General features: G+C 41.4%; 1 pseudogene; it reads left to right on the top strand.

The window, feature by feature from the left end:
• Positions 1 to 10689: 10689 nt before the first annotated feature.
• On the top strand, positions 10690 to 12887 carry LOC129032618 (adenylyl cyclase-associated protein 1-like; annotated as a pseudogene).
• Positions 12888 to 23106: the final 10219 nt, after the last annotated feature.

The following is a 23106-nucleotide window of genomic DNA, read 5'->3' as shown; positions in this document are numbered from 1 at the left end:
GAGCTGGGTGCAGGGCACACACCTGTAATCCCAGCTACTTGGGAGGCTAAGGTGGGAGAACTGCTTGAGCCCAGGAGTTTGAGTTCAGCCTGGGCAACACAGTGGGGCCTTGTTTCTAAAAACAAACAAACAAACAAACCCCTAGCTCCTCACAAAACAACAATAAAACAAAACAAAATAAAAAAAACTTGTAGAATTTAAAAAATTTTTTAAAAGGCAAATTGACTGTAGACTTGGGGTGAGATTCCTAGGCTGAAAATCTGAAGATTCTAACTCTGTATCTGGGCGGGACTTGGAGATCTGTATTTTTAACACAACGTCCAGGTAATTTTGATTCATAGCCAGGTTTGGAAACCACTCAAATTCTTAAATTCTTCTTCCTGAGGCAGCCACTTAAAGTCTTCCAATAAGAATTTATTGAACACCTACTATGCATCAATGGCTCCTTCCTCTGACAATGGCCTCCTTGTTGGGTGGGGAAACTGACCTCTGTCCTCATGCTGGACTATCTATAAAATCCCAAAGGTAGCTCTGAGGAAAACATACATTACTGGCAGCAAACTTCCTCCAGTCATTCACTTGCCTCATAAATGGCATTTAAAGCTTTTATTTGTGAATAAGCTATTCACTGTCCAGTCGGTTCGTTTATAAATAGCAAGTAGATTAATGTGTACATTTATGTTGCTTTTGCTGTTGATGTCTCATTTAAAACCTTAACAAGACTGTGCCATAGCAACCGTAACTCACACATTACTAGAATTCAAATGGCTTATTATCAAGATAAACATTTATTATATTAAGGTATGCAATATTAGTGTCATATTTTATACATGGTTACTTGTAGCATAGTTCAGCTCGGGGCCAACACCATATTGAATTATTTAAAGCTATTTCTCCCAGGGTTATTAAAAAGTTCAGTAAAATATATATCAGTGTATAAAATTTTAATGCATAGTTCACGTTGCAGTGTTTGCAAGCTCTTGACCTTTAGTAGAGGAAAGCCAGGGAAGCAGAACTCCAAACAGACCCTCTCTTTGAGAAAGTGCTCACAGCGCAACAAAACACAACCTCCACTTTGTCTCAGCAATGACTTCAAGCCCTGCAAAACTCTCTTTATAGAAGTTAAAGGCAAGGAGGCCAGAATAAGATGAAGCCACCACTCATGGCTCTGGGAGAACTTTGGATCCTCAATCTCAGTGACTTTGACTCCTGCTGAGTACAGGGAGAGAATCCACCCATTGTCTCTGCTCTCCAGGGCCCCCATATGGACTGCATTACTTGCGTGGGCAATTAATTTGGGGTTTGCCATACTGTTATTAACCCATTTTGTGAGTGTTTGTTGTAGCTTCTCTGAATTGCACCTTCCCTAGAAGGGCTGGGTGGAGCTGAAGTACATGGTTTTGAAAACTCAGCCCTAGAGAAGCCCTGTTTGGGTCCTGTCAAATGTAGGGCCTACTACTACTGCCAAAGTCCTCTCCTTGCCAACCAGAGCCCCCTATATCAGGGCAAGAGACCCTGCTGGCCAAGGCGTGGTCACACCATGGTTGGATTAGGTGACCTTCAGCTTGAGCAAGTCACTGCATTCCCTTGAGGCCTAATTTTCCCAACAAATACCTGAGGATGTGAATATAGGACATGTGTCTCAGAGTCAGTACTCCACTGTTGTTCATTCCCACACCAAGAATGTTGATTTTCTTCTCCTGAGATCTGGGTCATCAGCACCTTCTAATTTTTCTTCTTTATCCCCTAGATGGCTGTGGGCCAGGCTGGCCTCACAGTAGGTGCTCAGTTAGTAATTGTTCTATGGCGGTAAAATATATGGTGTTGTTCATTTCTCTTATCCTCTTTGTGGAGGAGACTCCAGAAGGAGAAAAAGGTCATTTTTCTTTCTTCTCTTTTCTTTATTAACAGATAAGGGCAGACTAGGTCTGGACTCATTTGCCTCTGGAGATGTTGATAGCTTTTGGGTTTCAGAGCCCAGAACAGAAGCTACCAGGGCTCCTAGGTTGGGGTTCCCTGAAGCAGACCTTAGGACAAGAGTTTGTGGGCAATCTGGGAGGTGACCACAGGAGGCACACAGTAGGCAGAGTGGAGAAGTGAGCCCAGGCATGGAGGGCAGCTAATGCAGGGTGTGTTGACCAGCAGGTTACTGCTGAGGGCACCTCGGGCTCCATCCCACTGGGAGGTTGTGTGAAACACAGCTCCCTGTGTTGTTCCACCATAGGGACCAGGAGCTGATGTATTTATCCTCAAGTCATTGATTGAGGTTGCTTCCAGGTCATTAACTTCCAGGTACTTTTGGCTTGCACAGTGAGCTAAGCACACCCCTGCGGCTATGAAAGTCCTCAAGCAGAAGCTTAGTCCCTGGAAAGGTGAGTTCTGGGCTTAGCAGCAGACACCTAGAGTGATTGCTGCACCTGGCACCCAGAAGATAGCCCTTCTACACTAGGGGCCCAAGCTTGGTTCTGCCTGAGGAGAAGGAGGTGGAAGCTGGTGCCTGGTGTTTGGGGTGACTCCTGGAGGTGGAGGAGAAGGTGATGGTGAGGTCCATACATGGTGAAAATGGCACCTCACCTTTGTGTCAAGGCCTCCAGGGGATTATACACAGTTGTCAGTTACTGGGCCCTAAAGGATGTGATGTTGGGAGTAGCAGCAAACAAACACTGCGCCCCATATAAAATGTGACACTACCCATTTTAAATAGACAACATGGGCAATGAGAATCTTAGTGGTAGGCTGAAGACCAGAGAGGTCCTTCCCCAAGTTTTCAAGACTATGAGAGTCTCACTGGCTTCTTAGGTGACCCTAGGGAAGAAAAGGTATCCCCAGTAGTGAGTTATGTTGGGCATTTCACTGCCCAGGGAAGTAGGGACTGAGAGCCAGATGGAATTTGAATTAGGAAAAAAGAAAGTAATGCAATGTTTCTTGCTCTTGAGTGTTGTGGTGGAAGTGCAAATCCATTTCAGTGGTTGGAGTGGATTCAGTTTTGAAATCAGACATGAGGGAAGCCTGGAATGTGAGGCCACAATACCAAAGGCAAGCAGTTGTATTTAAATCCTGATGTCAAGCACAGGTACACAAGAAGAGGGGTCTCCTTTGCAGTGAGAAAAAAAATAGCATCAAGAAACTAGAGCAATAGCGGAGTGTAATTTTTAAGAAAGAGAGGCAAAGAAGTTGCCTCTTTCATCCTTAGAGACTTACAAAGTGTGTGAAATAATGGAGAAGGTGTAGAACAGGACTTGGATCTTATGACAAAAATCTAGACACTCAGGAGAACTTTAAAACACAGAGAAGGAAATCCTATTTCCCCAAGGGCAACCTGTCACTTTGAGAGATAGCACAGGCTGGAAATGGAGACAGGTTCAAGAAAGGCTAGGAGGAATTCACAATTGGCAAAGGCAGGAATGTTACTAGCAGAATGCATTTTGGGGCACCTGTCTCTGATTGAAGGACATTTATGACCCTCACAAAACCACTACAGCCAGTGGAATCATACAAAAGGGCAGGCTGATGGGTCTGAGGTGTCAATCTACAAGGACCACTAAGACAGCAGCAGAATAAATGGAAAACATGGTACCAGTTAATTCAGATGTCTGCACTCGACACCACACAAATGTGGCAAAACGTACCATGGTCCACTTCTGTTGAGACAGAAAGCATACTAGGGGACATTTAAATATTCATTGAGAACACTTATCTGACACATATGGAACAAATATTGTTAAGCTATTGAAGGGGTCTCAGATTCATTAGCCTGTCTGAGACATGCACATGTCTCAGGCCAGCCCTGAGATAATATTCTAACTCTTGGATAATCACGGTGGCCAGACATGTCTACAGGAAAGCAGAGCCTTCCTAAGAGTGGGTGGGAAAGGCATCTATATCTCCACCAGAGAGAGAGAGTCTGGTGGGAGGAATCATCCACCTGCCTGTGCAGCTCAGTGAGTTCTCATACCTGTAAAGGGTGTCTATTGTTCATGAGGTCTGGATCTTCGTGAGGTAGATTCTTCAGCCATGCCATCTAGCAGAGGAGACTTTTTACTCTTCCTGCCCACATAGGTGGCTAGTTTAAGGAATTTATTTCTTTTAGAGGAGATAATGTAAAGTGCTTTGCATAGTGTCTGGCACAGCATGTTAAAAGTGAAACTTTAGACAAAATAAATTTAACAGAGTTTATTTGAGCAAAGAACAGTTCATGAGTTGGGCAGCACTCAAAACCAGAAGAGGTTCAGAGAGCTCCACCACAGCAGCATGAGCAACCAGCTTTTATAAGCTGAATGCAAAAGTAAAGTTGACAAAATTACTTGATTGGCTACAGCTGAGCATTTGCTTTATCTGGGTATAGTTCAAGGGGAGATCCCTAGCTATATAATGGACTAGCTAGTTGGCTGCCTGTGATTGGATAAAGCTCAGTTTTGTTGTTGTTGTTGTTGTTGTTTTAAATTGGTTACAAGAAATGCCTCCAAGTTAAGTTTTGGGTTAACTCTGTAAGAGCTCCAGATATACAGACAACCTTAGGCTAATGGTCTCCTTCTTATTTGCTTTAACTATAGTAAGCAGTCAATTATGACTGGATATCATTTTCAGTTATTATTATTATTGAAATGTTTCTTGCACTATTCCTCTGCTCTTCTCTTCCTCACCCCTACTCTTACCAGTCCCTCTGTGACCCTGTTCAACACTGTGTTTGCTGGTGGAGTTGAGCCTGGTGTGGTCTTGGGTGTCACCAAGCTGGAGGCAGCCATGCCTTCCTGGGTGCTGTGTATATACAGAGAAAACATAGACATTTTCTCATCAGAAAGACCTGGGCCTAGCTCAGCTCCACCATTTGCTGACTCTGAACCTTCACCAAATTTCTAAGCCTCCATTTTGTTACATGGGCAGACTCAAAGTCCTCATGTAGAAATATCGTAACTGTGTATGAAGTGCCTGATTCTTGGTGAGCTCAACAGATAGAAGCCCTTATCACTGGAACATGTGAGGAAATATAAAGCATCAACAAACCGGGTTTGTTGATGTCCTGCCTGATTCCTGTAGGAAAGGGTAGCAGGGAAACACTGGGTGGGGAAGGAGGCCACAAGCCATCACGCACTGAACCACAGGCTCCATGGGGCATTTGCACTGGCCAAGACTTGGGCACATCATCTATTTATATGGATTTCCTTCCCCATATTCCATGGGCATATGCACCCACTCTGCACAAAAATTCCCATCCCCCAGCACCTCCTGCCCCCTCCCCTGCTCAGATGCATACACACCACTGGGCTTCCTGGAACCCTGGCCTGGCCAGGGAAGCAGGGAGGTCAATAGGCATATTTTCCCATTGTCTGGCAAGCAACGAGATTGTTTTAGAAGCTCAGGTTGCAGAGGATCCTGGTTCATTATTGTTCACAGGTGTCTGCTGGCTCCCAGGCCCAGGATTTTCTCAAATGCTGCCAGCACACCCACAGGGCTCTAGACAAGCATGGATTTATTTAAAAATAAAACAACTAATTGAGAGATTTTAAAGAAAGTTTTATTTTCATTTTACTCCAGTCCATTCATTTAGTTGCAAGGAAACATGCTTCCAACCTTTGGTAAAAAGAGAAGCCAAGAGAATGTTGAAGAAGTCCAAGAAAGTAAGAGCCAGAATGACAATTCAGTCAGTTATCTGTTACAGATGTTGATGATAATTTACCTCCTTGGATGACGGAGAGAAGGGTCTTCCTCAATGTGTGAGCTTGAGAAGCACCAATACCTCCTACAGAGGCACTAACAGCTGGAGCCTGGCTGCTGTATTCCCTGCCTCATAGGCAGCTGCTCTCAAAAGGCAGGGTGGCATGGGGGTTAGAACTAGACCTTTACTTCACCACTTACTAGCTGTGTGACCTTGGGCATTTTCAGTAGAAAATCTCTCAGGATTTCTATTTCCTCATCTTTAAAATGAGCATAAAATAGTATTGCTTTCATGGGGATATTGTGAGAATTAAATAAAATAATGTGAAGCATTTAGAGTCATGTTTGGAGTAAAAGTGCTCATCAAATATTATTAATAGATATTAGTATTGCTGTTATCATCATCATCATCGTCATCATCATCTCCCCCTGGATTTCTTGGTCTGACACATAGTTGGCTTGAGTTGTGGATAATTGGTGAGCTAAGAGTGGATCCAAAGAAGGTTGAGAATTCATGCATGAGCTGCAAGCACTTAAGGTTAATTCCACAGACAATGACCACATCTTCTGACACCAGTCTGGCCCTGAATGCCTGGGACAGGAGCATTTTTGTCATTTTTCAATAATCTTTATAAATGTAATCCCTCTATATATTGGCTCTATTTGAGCTGAAGTGGCCCAAAGAATTCGTGAGGGAAGCAAGAACAGCAAGTGAAACATTTTTAGGGAGAGAAGAAATTAGAGAGCCTTCTATACTTTTCGTGCTCCTGCACTTGACAATGTTGTTGAAAATCAGTTGATCGATAATTCTTTCAGAAAAAAACGGAGGGCCAGGGACTGGATTGAACTTCCTCTCTGAAGCAAAAAACCCCAAGCAAACAAAAATATAGACAAGACATATGAAATAAGACACTGTACATCAGGCAACAAAGGACAATGTTCTCTGGAAGACAGAAGAGATACAAGGTGAGGCCTAGAATTGCACCAGCTTACTGCCTTAAGAGAGGCTCCAGGACATGGTGCAAAGAGAACAACCCCGAGTGGAGCCTGGTGGTATCTCTGCACTTGAGGACATGGAGCTGCTAGTCCAGAGAGGCCAAGGTGGATAGAGTTCACAGGGCAGAGCACTGAAGAGGAGGGAGTGGCACAGAGAAAGAACCTGGTAATGGACAGGGGGAACTCCCTCAAGTACAGATGTACCTTAGAGATACTGTGGGTTCAGTTCCAGTCCCCAGCAATAAGGTACATATCACAATAAAGTGAGGTGCACAATTTTTTTGTCTTTCTAGTGTATATAAATATTTATACTATACCATAGTCTATTATGGTGAGTCACCAGTAGACTATGGTAGAGTATAAACGTAACATAGCTAGTCACCAGGCTAGCTCGCCCATAATCTATTATGGCAGACTATGGTATAGTATAAACATAACATTTATATACACTACACAAATAGCATTATGTCTAAAAAATGTACATGCCTTAATTTAAAAATACTTTATTGCTAAACTTGCTAATGATCATCTTAGTTTTTAAAGAGTCGTCATCTTTTTCCTGGTAGAAGGTCTTGCCTCAATGTTGTTGGCTGCAGACTGGTTAGAGTGGTGGTTGCTGAAGGTTGGTGTGGCCGTGGCAATTTCTTAAAATAAGAAAACAGTGAAGTTTACTGCATGGGTTGACTCTTCTTTTTATGAAAAATTTCTCTGTCACATGAAATGCTAGTTGATAATATTTTACCCACAACAGTCTTTCTTTCAAATTTGGAGTCAGTCCTCTCAAACCCTGCTGCTGTTTTATCAACTAAGTTTATGTAATATCCTAAATCCTTTGTTGTCATTTCAACAATATTCATAGCATCTTCACCAGGAGAAGATTCCATCTTAAGAAACCACTTTCTCTAGTCACCTATAAGAAGCAACTCCTCATCTGCTCAAGTTTTATCATGACGTTGCAGCAATTCAGTCCCATCTTCAGGCTCCACTTGTAATTCTAGTTCTCTTGCTATTTCCATTACATCTACAGTTACTTCCTCCACTGAAATCTTGAACCCCTCAAAGTCATCCATGAGGGTTCGAATTAACTTCTTTCAAACTCCTGTTAATGTTGATATTTGACCTCCTCCCATGAATCATGAATGTTCTTAAGGGAATCTAGAATGGTGAATCCTTTCCAGAAGGTTTTCAATTTGTTTGCCTAGATCAATCAGAGGAATCACTATTTATGGCAGCCACCGCCTTATGAAATGTGTTTCTTAAATAATAATACTTGAGAGTTAAAAATTACTCCTTGATCAGGGCTGCAGAATGGATGTCATGTTAGCAGGCAGGAAAACAACATTAATCTCCTTGTACATGTTCATCAGAGCTCTTGGTGACCAAGTGTGTTGTCAATGAGCAGGAGTATTTTAAAAGGTTTTTTTTTCTGAGCAGTAGGTCTCAACAATGGGCTTAAGATACTCATTCAGTAAACCATGCTGGAAACAGTTGTGCTATCATCCAGAAAGAGTAGACTTACCATAATTATTGAGGGCTCCAGGGTTTTTGAAATGGTAAATGAGCACTGGCTTCAACTTAAAGTCACCAGCTGCATTAGCTCCTAACAAGAGAGTCAGCCTGTCCTATGAAGCTTTGAAACCAGGCATTGACTTCTCTATAGCTATGAAAGTCCTAAATGGCATCTTCTTTTAATAGAAGGCTGTTTTGTCTACATTGAAAATCTGTTGTTTAGTGTAGCCATCTTCATCAATTATCTTAGCTAAATCTTCTGAATAACTTTCTGTGGCTTCTTCAGCAGCACTTCCTGCTTCATCTTACAGTTTTGTTTGGAGATGGCTTTTTTCCTTAAACCTCAGGAACCAATCTCTGCTAGCTTCCAACTTTTCTTCTGCACCTTCCTCATCTCTCTCTCAGGCTTCATAAAATTAGGTTAGAGCCTTACTTTGGATTAAACTTTGGCTTAAGGAAATGTGGCTGGTTTGATCTTCTTTCCAGACCACTCAGACTTCTCCATATTAGCAATAAGCCTGTTTTGCTGTCTTACCATTCATGCGTTCACTGACGTAACACTTTTAACTTTCTTCAAGAACTTTTCATTTGCACTTACCACTTGGCTATTTGGTGAAAAAGGCCTAGATTTTTGCTTGTCTTGGCTTTTAGCACGCCTTTTTCACTAAACTTAATTATTTCTAACTTTTAAAGTGAGAAATGTTGAACACTTAGAAGCCATTGTAGGGTTAATTGCCCTAATTGCAATATTGTTGTTTCTCAGGGAAGAGGGAGGCCTGAAGAAAGAGAGACAGAGAATGGCTGGTCAGTAGAACAGTCAGAACACATACATTTATTGATTAAGTTCGCCATCTTATATGGGTTTGGTTCATGGTGTCCCAAAACAATAGTAACATCAAAGATTACTGATCATAGATCCCCATAACAGGTATTAAATTCAGGCAGAGTTGGCTTCACTGATGAAATGTATAAAATAGTCAAGAAAAAAGTAGTATTAAAATTATACACAAACTCTTCCAGAAAATTGAAAAGGAGGGAATCCTTGCCAACTCATTTTGAGGCCAATATTACCCTTTCATAAAACCAGATAAGAGACATTACAAGAGATATTAACTACAGACTAGTATCCCTCACAAACACAAATACAAAACTTTAAAACAAAATGTTAGCAAATTAATAAAAATGTGTAAAAAGAGATAACAAATTATTACCAAGTAGGGTTTATCTCAGGAATGCAAGGTTAGTTTAACATGTCACAATTGATTAATGCAATTTTCCCCATTAATAAACTAACAACAGCCAGGTGTGGTGGCTCATGCCTGTATTCCGAAAATTTGGGGAGGTGGGAAGGTTGGTTGAAATCAGGAGTTCAAGACCAGCCTGTGCAACATAGTGAGACTCTAGGTCTACAAAAAAAATTTAAAAGTAGCTGGATGTGGTGGTATGCACTTGTAGTCCTGGCTACTGGGGTGGCTGAGGTGGGAGGATTGCTTGAGCCCAGGAATCTGAGGCTGCAGTGAGCTATAATCCTGTCACTGCACTCCAGCCTAGGCAACAGAATGAAAGCCTGTCTCGATAAATAAATGAATAAATAAATAAATAAATAATAAACAAACTAAAAACAAAACCAAACCATATAATCATCTCAGTACATGCAGAAAAAAATTTGATAAAATCCAATATCCACTCCAGATCAAAACTCACAACAAACTAGCATTTCTTCTAAAGGGAATGTTCTCAACTTGTTAAAAGCCATCTATGACAAACAGCTAACATTTTAGTTAACAGTGGAAGACTGAATACTTATGTCACTAAAAGCAGGTATGAAACAAGAATGTCCTCCCTCACTGCTTCTATTCAACATTGTACTGGAGGGTCTGGCCAATGCAATAAGGCAAGGCAAGGAAATAAAAGGCATCTTGATTGGTAATGAAGAAGTAGAGCTGTCCTTATTTGCAGACACCGTGATTGATTATGTATAAAAACTAGTGAAATCTACAAAAAGACAATGGAATTAATAGGTAAAAATTTTCTACTCTGGCAACGTTGGCAGGATACAAAATCAATATATAAAAATCAGTTGGTTTTCTATATGTCAGCAACCAAAAATCCAAAGTAGAAAATTGTTTAAAAATTTACAATGACATCAACAAATATTAGGCTGGTGCAAAAGTAATTGCAGTTTTTAAAATGTAATGGCAAAAACTGCCATTACTTTTACACCAATTTAATATTAAATTAATATTAAATATCTGGGGGTGAATCTATCAAAAGAAGTGCAAGGCTTGTCCACTAAAACTAGTAAACACTTTTGGGAGAAATTAAAAAAGACCTAAATAAATGGAAAGGTATTCTTTTTTCACAAAGTAGAAGACTCAATAATGTTAAGATGTCAACTGTCTCCACAACTGATCTATAGATGCAATACAATTTCTACTGAAATCCAAGTAAATTTTCTTTTTGGGAGATATTGGCAAGCTGATTCTACAGTTTATATGGAAATACAAAAGACTTAGGAGAGCAGCTGATCGCAGTCCGGAGGTGAGGCAGAACTCTGAGGTGGTCCATTATGGCTGACATGCAAAATCTAACAGAAAGATTGGAGAGGGCAGTGGGCCACCTGGAGGCAGTATCTCATACCTCTGACATGCACCATGGGTATGGAGACAGTCCTTCAAAAGTAGGAGCAGCTCTATATGTGCAGGCATTTGACTCGCTGCTTGCTGGTCCTGTGGCAGAGTACTTGAAGATCAGTAAAGAGATTGGGGGAGACGTGCAGAAACATGTGGAGATGGTCCACACAGGTTTGAAGTTGGAGTGAGCACTGTTGGTTACAGCTTCTCAGTGTCAACAGCCAGCAGATAATAAGCTTTCCGATATTTTGGCACCCATCTCAGAGCAGATCAAAGAAGTGATAACCTTTCGGGAGAAGAACCGAGGTAGCAAGTTGTTTAATCACCTGTCAGCTGTCAGCGAAAGTATCCAGGCCCGGGGCTGGGTGGCTATGGCTCCCAAGCCTGGCCCTTATGTGAAAGAAATGAATGACGCTGCCATGTTTTATACAAACCAAGTCCTCAAAGAGTACAAAGATGTGGATAAGAAGCATGTAGACTGGGTTAAAGCTTATTTAAGTATATGGACAGAGCTGCAGGCTTACATTAAGGAGTTCCATACCACCAGACTGGCCTGGAGCAAAACGGGGCCTGTGGCAAAAGAACTGAGTGGACTGCCATCTGGACCCTCTGCTGGATCAGGTCCTCCTGCCCCTCCACCAGGCTCCCCTTCTCCCCCAGTCTCTACCAGTTCAGGCGCAGATGAGTCCGCTTCCCACTCAGCACTGTTTGCGCATATTAACCAGGGGGAAAGCATCACACATGCCCTGAAACATTATCTGATGACATGAAGACTCACAAGAACCCTGCCCTGAAGGCTCAGAGTGGTCCACTATGCAGTGGCCCCAAGCCATTCTCTGCACCTAAACCCCAAACCAGCCCACCCCCAAACCAGCCACAAAGAAGGAGCCAGCTGTACTTGAACTGGAGGGCAAGAATTGGAGAGTGGAAAATCAGGAAAATGTTTCCAACCTGGTGATTGAGGACACAGAGCTGAAACAGGTGGCTTACATATACAAGTGTGTCAACACGACATTGCAAATCGAGGGCAAAATTAACTCCATTACAGTAGATAACCGTAAGAAACTTGGTCTGGTATTCGATGACGTGGTGGGCATTGTGGAGATAATCAACAGTAGGGATGTCAAAGTTCAGGTAATGGGTAAAGTGCCAACCATATCCATCAACAAAACAGATGGCTGCCATGCTTACCTGAGCAAGAATTCCCTGGATTGTGAAATAGTCAGTGCCAAATCTTCCGAGACAAACGTCCTCATTCCTACAGAAGGTGGTGACTTTAATGAATTCCCAGGTTCTGAGCAGTTCAAGATCCTATGGCATGGGCAGAAGTTGGTCACCACAGTGACAGAAATTGCTGGATAAGCGAAGTGCCACTGGGTTCTTTGCCCTCCCTTCACACCATGGGATAAATCTGTGTCAAGATGGTTCTTTTCTAGATTTCCTCTACCTTTCTGCTCTTAAAATTGCTTCTCTGCTCTGAGAAGCACGGCTACCTGCCTTCACTGAAATATACCTCAGGCTGAAATTTGGGGTGGGATAGCAGGTCAGTTGATCTTCTGCAGGAAGATGCAGCTTTTCTGTATCAGCTCAACCACACCGCCAGTCCATTCTTAAGGAACTGCCAACTAGGACTGATGATGCATTTTAGCTTTGAGCTTTTGGGGGTTATTCTACCAACAAACAGTCCATTGGAAAGAAAACACAGTCCCAGGAATTAACAGATCAGAATGTTCACACTGGTTAATCTCTTTTTAACAATGAGCATGAAGGTAGCAGAAGCTGGTGTGTTTCCAGATGGTTCTTCTAACCAAACTAATTTTTCACTGTTAACAAGCCAGGCAAGGGTCGCACTGGACCAAAGGCTGAGGCTTGGCCATCTAGCATTCCATGCGAAATTGTTTCCTATAAGCATTCCTTTTATTCTCTATTCTATCCTGGGTCTGCCTCAACCATGAGATAGCAGAGTCTCTGGTACTAGCTGCTGTAGCAGTGCCCTTCATCCAGGGCAGTTAATGGAGTCTTGGACCCTTTCTTTCTCTGGGATCCCTGCCCAGCACCTTCCTACAGAGATGACTTTAAAAGGAAAAAAAAAACCAAAAACAAAACCCCCCCAAAAAACCCCAAAAAACAAAAAACAAAAAAACACACCATTTCAAGGAGTCTGGCATTCCTGAATCCTCCTTGCCTGCCAGGTGCCTGTCACCTGTCTTCACTGCCTCTTTTTCCCTGTCATGCTCATCAGTTTATGGCTTCTGTCCAAGCACCTGAACAGAGGACTAAAACCTCCAGGCTGGTTTTAGGTCTTGACTTATGTAAGAATCTTGCACAGCACGGCTAATGTAAATTTCAGTTTTTCCCCTCTAGGACAAACACTTACCAAAATATGCAACTTTTTATTGGTGGGAAGAGAGATTGTCCTGTGATTTCTACCCATTTCCTCAGGTCTGTGGAAATAAACCTTTATGTACTTAAAGTTATACAGAAAATAGAATAAAGTTAATACCAAACTTGAAAAAAACAAAACAAAACAAACAAAACAAAAGACTTAGAATAGCCAAAATGACTTTCATAAAGAACAAGGTTGGAGGATTAATACTATCTGATTTCAAGACCTATTATAAAGCTACAGTAGTCAAGATAGCATAATATTGGCATCAGGAAAGACAAATAGATCAATGGAACAGAATAAAGAGTCCATAAAAAGACCATACACATAGGGACAACTCAGTTTTTACAAAGATGCAAAGGCAATTGGGTGGAGAAAGGACAGTCTTTTCAACAAATGGTGCCGGAACTTTTGGATATATGCGCTCAATAAAATGACTTTGATCAATTCCTCTAAGGTAAAATATACAGAAATTTCCTCGAAGTGGATCAAATACCTAAATATAAAACCTAAAGCTGTAAAATTTCTGGAAGAAAATACAGACGTAAGTCTTTGGAATCATGAGTAAGGCAAAGATTTCTTTAATAAGACACTAAAAGCATAGTCTATAAAAGAACATATTATTGATCTGGACCTTATTAAAGTAAAAAACTTCTGTTCTTGAAAGACACTGTTAAGAGAATGAAAAGACAAGTCACACACTGGGAGAAAATAAAGCATATATCTTATAAAGAATATGCATCCAGAATATGTAAAGAACTCTCAAAACTTAATTAAAAACAAACAAACCAATTAAAAATGGGAAAAAGATTTGAGCAGATATTTCGGCAAAAAAGATGTATGAGTACTAAATAAACATATGAAAAGATGCTCAACCTCATTAGTTATTAAGGATCTGCAAATTAAAAACTCAATGAAATACCACTTCATATTTAAAACTACAAAGTCTGATCACATCAAATGTTGGCAAAGATGTGAAGGAAGTAAAACCCTCATACACTGTTGGTGGGAATGTAAAATGACACAACTTTGGAAAGCAGTTTGGCAGTTTCCTAAAAAGTTAAACATACACCACTCATTTGATCCAGCCATTCCACACCTAGGTATTTACCCAAGAGAAAAGAAAGTCTATGTCAGAACATGAATGCTCACAGTTGCCTTATTTGTAATGGCCCCAAACCAGAAGCAACCCAAATGCCCATCAATGGTGAGCAGATAAACAAATTGTAGTATATCTATCCAATGAAATACTACTCAGCAATAAAAAGGAATTTACTGTTGCTACACATTAAAAACGTGTAATTATGCTGTTATTTAACTGAAAGAATTCAGGTAAAAAAGAGTACAGAAGAACCAATATGTTCTTCAGCAATCAAAAATGAAAATAACAAGATATTAAACTCAAAGCTTGGACGCCAGTTAGTGAAGAACAATTGAAAGAAGAAAATAATTAGGGACTTGGGTATCAAATCAGGGAATTTTATTTTCATTTCCCAAGCTTGATAAGAAACGGCAAGTTGATTAAATCAGTCAGAATCTCCTTGATTATAAACTCGTGATCGTATGTAAATGCTCAACCTTTCAAATCAATTCACCCGCAGAGAATTCTTTTATTATAATTATTACGAGCAATTTCAAACAAGATTAGAACAAAGAGTATAATAAACTCTCATGTTCTCATCACCCAGCTTCAATTTTCAATTCATTGACAATTCTGTTTTGTTTTTTTTTTTTTCTGACAGAGTCTTGCTCTGTCACTCAGGCTGGAGTGCAGTGGCATTTCTGCTCACTGCAACCTCCGCCTCCTGGGTTCAAGAGATTCTCCTGCCTCAGCCCCCCGAATAGCTGGGATTACAGGCACCCGCCACCGCGCCTGGCTAATTTTCGTGTATTTAGTAGAGACAGGGTTTCACCATGTTGGTCAGGCTAGGCTGGTCTCGAATTCCTGACCTCAGGTGATCCGCCTGCCTTGGACTCCCAAAGTGCTGGGATTACAGGTGTGAGCCACCGCACCTGCCCTTGACAATTCTGTTTCATCTTTATATCCCCATCCATTCTCCTTGCCCCTAGTCCCAAATATCATGCCATTTCATCTGAAGATATGTTTGTATTTCTACAAGAAATGGATTTTTTTGGTCTCTGTTTTATATTTTTAATAATTCAAATCCAGTCCTAGCAACTTCATCTGAAAATTTTGGAGGAATTGGTGAGGAATATGGGACTGCCTACACATTGAGAAAAGTGAATTGATTTACTTGCCAGGAGATTTTTTTTTTTTTTAAGAAAAGGAAAAAGAAAAGGCTTATCTTCTCTGTTTACAAAATAAAAAAAAAAGACTGATTTTTCTCCAGCTAGTGGGCAGTGATATCCTGTTTAGCTCTGTGTGGAAATCCCAGAGGCTGTTGTGTAACATAATCATTATCCAGGAAAAGAATGTGCATTTTAGATGAAAATTTGCAATTCTAGAACGTATGGCCTGTGTGCAGTTGGGCTCCTGAGAGCACCCACACTTGCTTTATAGGAGGTCACTTGATACAGGGAGTCACTGAACAGATGTTTAACTCCTGTGAGTGCTTCTAGGGCGTTAGCTCTGGGAGTTGTTTTCACTAGACAATAGGATTCTTTGTTCTTCCAGACCTTCAAATCTCTCAGCCCCCTTTCTTTTTTCTGCCGTGGAACCATCTCCCTGCTCAGATGCAGTTACTGCCAAGGGAAACACTGCATTGAGTCCAAAGAATTTCTAGTGAGAAGGTAGTAACTTTTTAAACACAGAAGTTTGGGGATGTTACTCCTCCCTCCTCCTTAAAAAAAAAAAAGAAACTTCGGTGGGCTGGGTGTGGTGGCTCACGCCTGTAATCCCAGCACTTTGGGAGGCCGAGGCAGGCGGATCACAATGTCAAGAGATCAAGACCATCCTGGCTAACATGGTGAAACCCCGTATCTACTAAAAATACAAAAAATTAGCCAGGCGTGGTGGCGGGTGCCTGTAGTCCCAGCTACTCAGGAGGCTGAGGCAGGAGAATGGAGTGAACCCGGGAGGCGGAGCTTGCAGTGAGCCAAGATAGCGCCACTGCACTCCAGCCTGGGCGACAGAGCGAGACTCCGTCACAGAAAAACAAAAACAAACAAACAAACAAAAAACTTAGGTGTACTATACGTAAACAAAGTACATGAATCCTAAGTACATAGTTTGATGCATTTTTACATATGTATGTATTCATATAATCATCACCCAGATAGAAATGTGAAACTTTTCTGGGACCCCAGCAAGCTCCCTCATGCTCATTCCCAAAATCAATAACATGCCTCTCTCCCTCCAGAGTAACACTATTTTGACTTCCACAATCATAGATAACGTTTGCCTGTTCTTGAATTCACCTAAGCAGAATCATATAATCTTTTATGCGTAGCTTCTTTTATTCAACATTCCATGAGTTTCATCTATGTGGTGTGTAGCAGTAGTGTGTTTCTTTTGCTGAAAATTGTTGTATAGTATTCCACTGTATGAATATGCCACTATTTATTTTTGTTTTCTACCAATGATGCCATTTGGATTGTTTCCAATTTGGGAGTGTTAAGAATACTCTCTTTTATCAGTTATGTATATTGCAACTATCTTTTCTTAGACTGTTCCTTGTCTTTCACTCTCAATGTGATTCTTAATGAAAAGGAGTTATTAATTTCAATGAAGTTCACTGTGTTAGTCTTTTTCTTAATTGTTATTGGATTCTGTGTTCTGTTTAAGAAAGCCTTGACCACCCCAAAAACATAAAGGTTTTTTTTTTCCTATGTATTATTCTAGGAGTTTTTTTGTTGTTGCTGTTTTGCCTTTCATGTTTAGGTTTATAATCACTTTCCATTTAGTTTTTGTCTATGGTGTAAGGTAGGGGTGAGGATTCATGTTTTTTTCTATATGGATATCCTATTGATCCAGTACCATTTGTTGAAAACACCATCTTTCCCCCAATGAATTGCAGCAACACGATTGACCATGTAAGTGTGGGTCTGTTTCTGGACTCAGTTCTATTCACTGGTCTATTTGTTTTTATGCTTACCCCAATATCAAACTATCTTAATTACTCTCTTAGTCCATTTTGTGCAGCTGTAACATAATATCTGAGACTGGGTAATTTGTAAAGAATAGAGATTTATTTCTTCCAGTTCTGGACACCGGGAAGTCCAAGGTCAAGGGGCCTGTATCTGGCGAAGGCCTTCTTGCTGCATCGTCCTATGGCAGAAGGCAGAAGGGCAAGACAGTACACGCCAGAAAAAGAGAGGGAAGAGGGTCAAACTCATCCTTTTATCAGGAAACCACTCCTATGATAACTAACTCATTCTCGAGGTAACAACATTAATCTATCCATGAGGGCTGCCCTCGTGACCTAACCACCTCTTAAGAGCCCCATCTCTCAACATTGTTGCATTGGGAATTAAGTTTCTAATGCATGAACTTTGGGGGACACATTCAAACCATAACAATTATCATATCTTCATAGTTTTCTCAGTATCTGGTAATGTAAGTTTCCTATTTTGTTTTTCTTTTCTTCATTATTATTTTTTAACTTTTATTTCAGGTTTGGGGGTACATGTGAAGGTTACATAGGTAAACACATGTCATATGGGTTTGCTGTACATATTATTTCATTACCCAGGCATTAAGCCCAGTATACAATTGTTAACTTTTCTGCTCCTCTTCCTCCTCCCACCCTCCCCAATCAAGTAGACCCCAGTGTCTGTTGTTTCCTTCTTTGTGTTCATAAGTTCTCATCATTTAGCTTCCACTTTTAAGTGAGAACATGTGGTATTAGGTTTTCTGTTCCTGTGTTAGTTTGCTAAGGATAATAGCCTCCAGCTTCATCCATGTTCCCACAAAAGCCATGATCTCATTTGTTTTTATGGCTGCATAGTATTCTATAGTGCGAACGTACCACGTTTTCTTTATCCAGTCTACCACTGATGGGCATTTAAGTTGATTCCTTGTCTTTACTATTGTGAATAGTGCTGTAATGAACATTTGCATGCGTGTGTCTTTATGGTAGAATGATTTCTATTCCTCTGGATATATACCCAGTAATGGGATTGCTGGGCCAAATGGTAGTTTTGCTTTTGGCTCTTTGAGGCATCCCCACATTGCTTCCCCTAATGGTTGAACCAATTTACACTCCTACCAACAGTGTGTAAGTGTTCCCTTTTCTCTGCAACCTTGCCAGCATCTGTTATTTTTAAATTTTTTTAAACAGCCATTTTGATTGGTGTGAGATGGTATCTTATTGTGGTTTTGATTTGCATTTCTCTAATGATCAGTGATATTGAGCTTTTCTTCATATGATTGTTGGCCACATGTATGTCTTCTTTTGAAATGTGTCTGTTCACGTCCTTTGCCCACTTTTTAATGGGGTTGTTTGGATTTTTTCTTATAAATTTGTTTAAGTCCCTTGTAGATGCTGGATATTAGACTTTGTCAGATGCATAGTTTGCAAATATTTTCTCCCATTCTGTACGGTTTTTTTTTTAATTTTTTTTAACTTTTTTAAAGCTTTTATTTCAGGTTTGGGGGTACATGTGAAGGTTACATATGTAAACACATGTCACAGGGGTTTTGCAATTATTTTCTCTTATTCTGTAGATTTTTAACTTTTAAAACTTTTATTGGCCGGGCACGGTGGCTCACGCCTGTAATCCCAACACTTTGGGAGGCCCAGGCGGGTGGATCACGAGGTCAGGAGATCGAGACCATCCTGGCTAACACGGTGAAACCCCGCCTCTACTAAAAATACAAAAAAAATTAGCCAGGTGTGGTGGCGGGTGCCTGTAGTCCCAGCTACTCAGGAGGCTGAGGCAGGAGAATGGCATGAACCTGGGCCCGGGAGGCAGAAGTTGCAGTGAGCCGAGATTGCGCCACTGCACTCCAGCCTGGGCAACAGAGCGAGATTCTGTCTCACAAAAAAAAAAAAAAATAAATTTATTTCAGGTTTGGGGGTACATGTGAAGGTTACACAGGTAAACACATGTCACAGGGGTTTGTTGTACATATTACTGCATTACCTAGGTATTAAGTCCAGTACCCAATCTGGGCTTACTCTGTTGATAGTTTCTTTTGCTGTGCAGAAGCTCTTGAGTTTAATTAAATCTCATTTGTCAATTTTTGCTTTTGTTGTAATTGCTTTCAATGTCTTTGTCATGAAATCTTTGCCCATTCTTATGTTCTGACTGGTATTGCCTAGGTTGTCTTCCAAGGTTTTTATAGGTTTGAGTTTTACATTTAAGTGTTTAATCCATCTCCAGTTTATTTTTGTATATGCTGTAAAAAAGGGGTCCAGTTTCAATCTTCTGCATATGGCTAGCCAGTTGTCCCAGCACCATGTATTGAACAGGGGGTCTTTTCCCCATTGCTCATTTTTGTCACCTTAGTCGAAGATCAGATAGGCATAGATGGGTGGCCTTTTTTCTGGGCTCTCTATTCTGTTCCATTGGTCTATGTGTCTGTTTTTGTACCAGTACCATGCTGTTTTGGTTACTGTAGCCTTCTAGTATAGTTTGAAGTCACGTAATGTGATGCCTCCAGCTTTATTCTTTTTGCTTAGGATTGCCTTCACTATTTTGGCTCTTCTTAGGTTCTATATGAATTTTAAAATAGTTTTTTCTAGTTTTGTGAAGAATGTTATTGGTAGTTTGATAGGAATAGCAATGAATCTGTAAATTGCTTTGGGCAATATAGCCGCTTTAATGATACTGACTTTTCCTATCCATGAACATGGGATGTTTGTGTCTTCTCTGATTTTTTTGAGCAGTGTTTTGTAATTCTCACTGTAGAGAGGTTAGCTGTATTCCTAGGTATTTTATTCTTTTTGTGACAATTGTGAATGGGATTGCCATTCTGATTTGGCTCTTGGTTTGGCTGTTGTTGGTGTATAGGAATGCTAGTAATTTTTGTACATTGATTTTTGTACATTGATTTTTGTATCCTGCAACTTTGCTGAAGTTGTTTGTCAGTAGGAAAAGCTTTTGAGCTGAGACTATGGGGTTTTCTAGATATAGAAACATGTCTTCTGCAAACAGAGATAGTTCAACTTCCTCTCTTCCTATTTGGATGCCCTTTCTTTCTTTCTCTTGACTTTGCTCTGGCTTGCACTTCTGATACTATGTTGAATAGTCTGAAATTAGGATTGCAACTCTTCTTTTTTCTGTTTTCCATTTGCTTGGTAGGTTTTCCTCCATCCCTTTATTTTGAGCCCATGAGTGACATTAAATGTGGGATGGGTCTCTTAAAGACAGCATACCATTGGATCTTGCTTTTTTTAATTCAGCTTGGTGGCCCACCCCTTCCTCTGGGAGCACCGTCTCAGGAGAATTAAAATCTCTGTCTTTTACATGGGGCATTTAGCCTGTTTACATTCAAGGTTGCCATTGATATGTGTGGATTTGATCCTGTCATTGTGTTTTTAGCTGGTTATTATGTTGGCTTGTTTGTGTGGTTGCTTTACAGTGATACTGGTCTCTGAGTTTAAGTGTGTTTTTGTATTAGCTGGTAGTGGTCTATCCCTTCTATATTTAGTGCTCCTTTCAAGATCTCTTGCAAGGCAGATCTGGCAGTAATGAATTCCCTCAACGTTTGCTTATCTGAAAAAGATCTTATTTCTTCTTCATTTAGGAAACTTAGTTTGGCTGGATATAAAATTCTTGGTTGAAGATGTTTTTCTTTAAGAATATTGAATATCAGCCCCCAACCTCTTCTGGCTTGCAGGGTTTCAGCTGAGAGGTCCACTGTTAGCCTGATGGGGTTCCCTTTGTAGGTGACCTACCTTTTCTCCCTAGCTGCCTTTAACATTCTTCCCTTATTTCGACCTTGGAAAATCTGATGATTGTGTATCTTGGGGATGAACTTCTTGTGTAGAATTTTGCAGGAGTTCTCTGTATTTTCTGAATTTGACTGATGGCCTCTCTAGCAAGGTTAGGGAAGTTTTCATGTATGATATCCTGAAATATGCTTTCCAAGTTGTTTGCTTTCCCCTTATCTCTTTCAGGGATGCTAATGATTCATAGATTTGGCCTTTTTACAGAATCCCATACTCCTCGGAGGTTTTGTTCATTCCTTCACATTCTTTTTTCTTTATTTTTGTCTGACTGTCTTATTTCAGAGAAACAGTCTTGTATTGTGTTAGTCAGCTCTGTTGGACCTGTTAGTTTCTTTTATATACCAACTATTTTGTCCTTCAGCTCCTGTATTGCTTTATCATGATTTTTATTTTCCTTGGATTGGGTTTTGCCATCCTCCTGAATCTCGATGATCTTTGTTCCTATTTATATTCTGAATTCTATTTCTGTCATTCCAGCCAGTTTGGCCTGGTTAAGAACTCTTGTTGGAGAACTGGTATGGTTGTTTGAAGGACATATGACACTCTGGCCATTTGAGTTACCAGAGTTCTTGTATTGGTTCTTTCTCATCTCTGCATGTGGGTATTCCTTTGACTGCAGTGTAGATTGATTATAGTCAATAGACTTTTATTCTGAATGTTTTCACTGGGCCGAGGCTTTGTGCAGGGTCTTTATTTGATGCTGACTTCTTGTCCCTCATTTCAGAGAGTGGTATGTTAGTGAGGTATTTTTGGTGTTGAAGTTTTGGGGTGTGATTCAGCAGGTGGCACTTAGGCTTATTGGTCAGTTGGGAGACTCTTGCTTGGTTGTGTGGCTCCCCTGTGTTTCCTCACAATTGCAGCCAAGTCCCCTCTCAACACTCTGAAAGTTTGGGTTCCTCTCCCCCTTCAGTCCTGACTGTAGGTCATGACTTGGCACTCTTGGGCTGCTCACTGTAGCTCTGGGGCTCTCTCGGTGTTTATGTTTCTTCCCCAACTTGAAGGCAGCAGAGGAAGAGATCTTAGTAGTGGTTGTGGCCGAGGGTCATTTGCTTGTCTCCCGGGAACTCCACCCCAGAGAGCTTTGGGTGAGCAACTGCTCAGTGCAATCAGCCCAGGATGGAGGGTATGTGCTGGGCCCAAGCAAGGGATTCCCTGTCTGGTGACGAGCAGCGGGAGGTGTGTGGAACCCATGGAAGATAGACTGTCCTTCTCTCCTTAGGTTGACCGCAGCTTGTTGGAAGTATGGATAAAGCACTTAGGGTCTTTACACCTTCGTTAGTCAGAGGGTGGCAAGGGCAGTTCCACTGCAGAGGCAGTGGCAGAGAGGCTTTCAGTTGTCCCTGGAGGCTCTGTTCAGGGAATTGCTGAGTTGCTAGTGGCTCAATAGCTCTGGCGTAGGGTGGCTGGAGGCCCAGGCCTGGAGGACTTGCCTGGTGAGGAGATATGGGAATGGGCACCCATGTAACAGTCTGGCTGCTTTTCTGTAGGGTCACTCCAGTCACCTTACATTTTCTAGTATCTGGAGGTATCACCAGTGAAGCCTGCAAAACAGCAAAGATGGCAGCCTGTTCCACCCTCTGGGAACTTCATTCCAAAAACGTACAGGCCTGTTGCCAGCTCAAAGGCACCTGTAGGAGGTGGCTGGAGACCCTGGTTGGGAGGTCCTGCCCAGTGAGATGAATGGGATTGAAGACCCAATAAAAAAGCAGTCTGGCCACATTTTGGTAGAGCAGCTGTACTGTGCTGGGGGATCCCTTCTGCCCCCAGTTGCTCACTCTCCAAAGCCTGAAGCCTGGATTGGCTAAGTGGCCTGAACAGGAAAGATGGTGGCCCACCCATTCCTCTGGGAGCACTGTCTGAGGAGAATTCAAATCTCTGTCAGATGGTGAACATGGGCAGGGGTGGCTGGACGCTCAGTTGGGAGGCCCCACCCAGTGAGGAGGAACAGGATCGGGCATCTGCTTAAAGCAGCAGTCTGGCCATGTTTTGGTAGAGCAACTGTGCTGTGGGGGATCCCTTCTGCCCCTGTTGGCTCAGACTCTCCAAAGCCTGAAGGCTGGAATGGCTAAGG

Source organism: Pongo pygmaeus, chromosome 2, assembly GCF_028885625.2.
Source record: "Pongo pygmaeus isolate AG05252 chromosome 2, NHGRI_mPonPyg2-v2.0_pri, whole genome shotgun sequence".
Classification (NCBI taxonomy): domain Eukaryota; kingdom Metazoa; phylum Chordata; class Mammalia; order Primates; family Hominidae; genus Pongo; species Pongo pygmaeus.
This window is presented reverse-complemented; position numbering and strand designations above follow the sequence as displayed.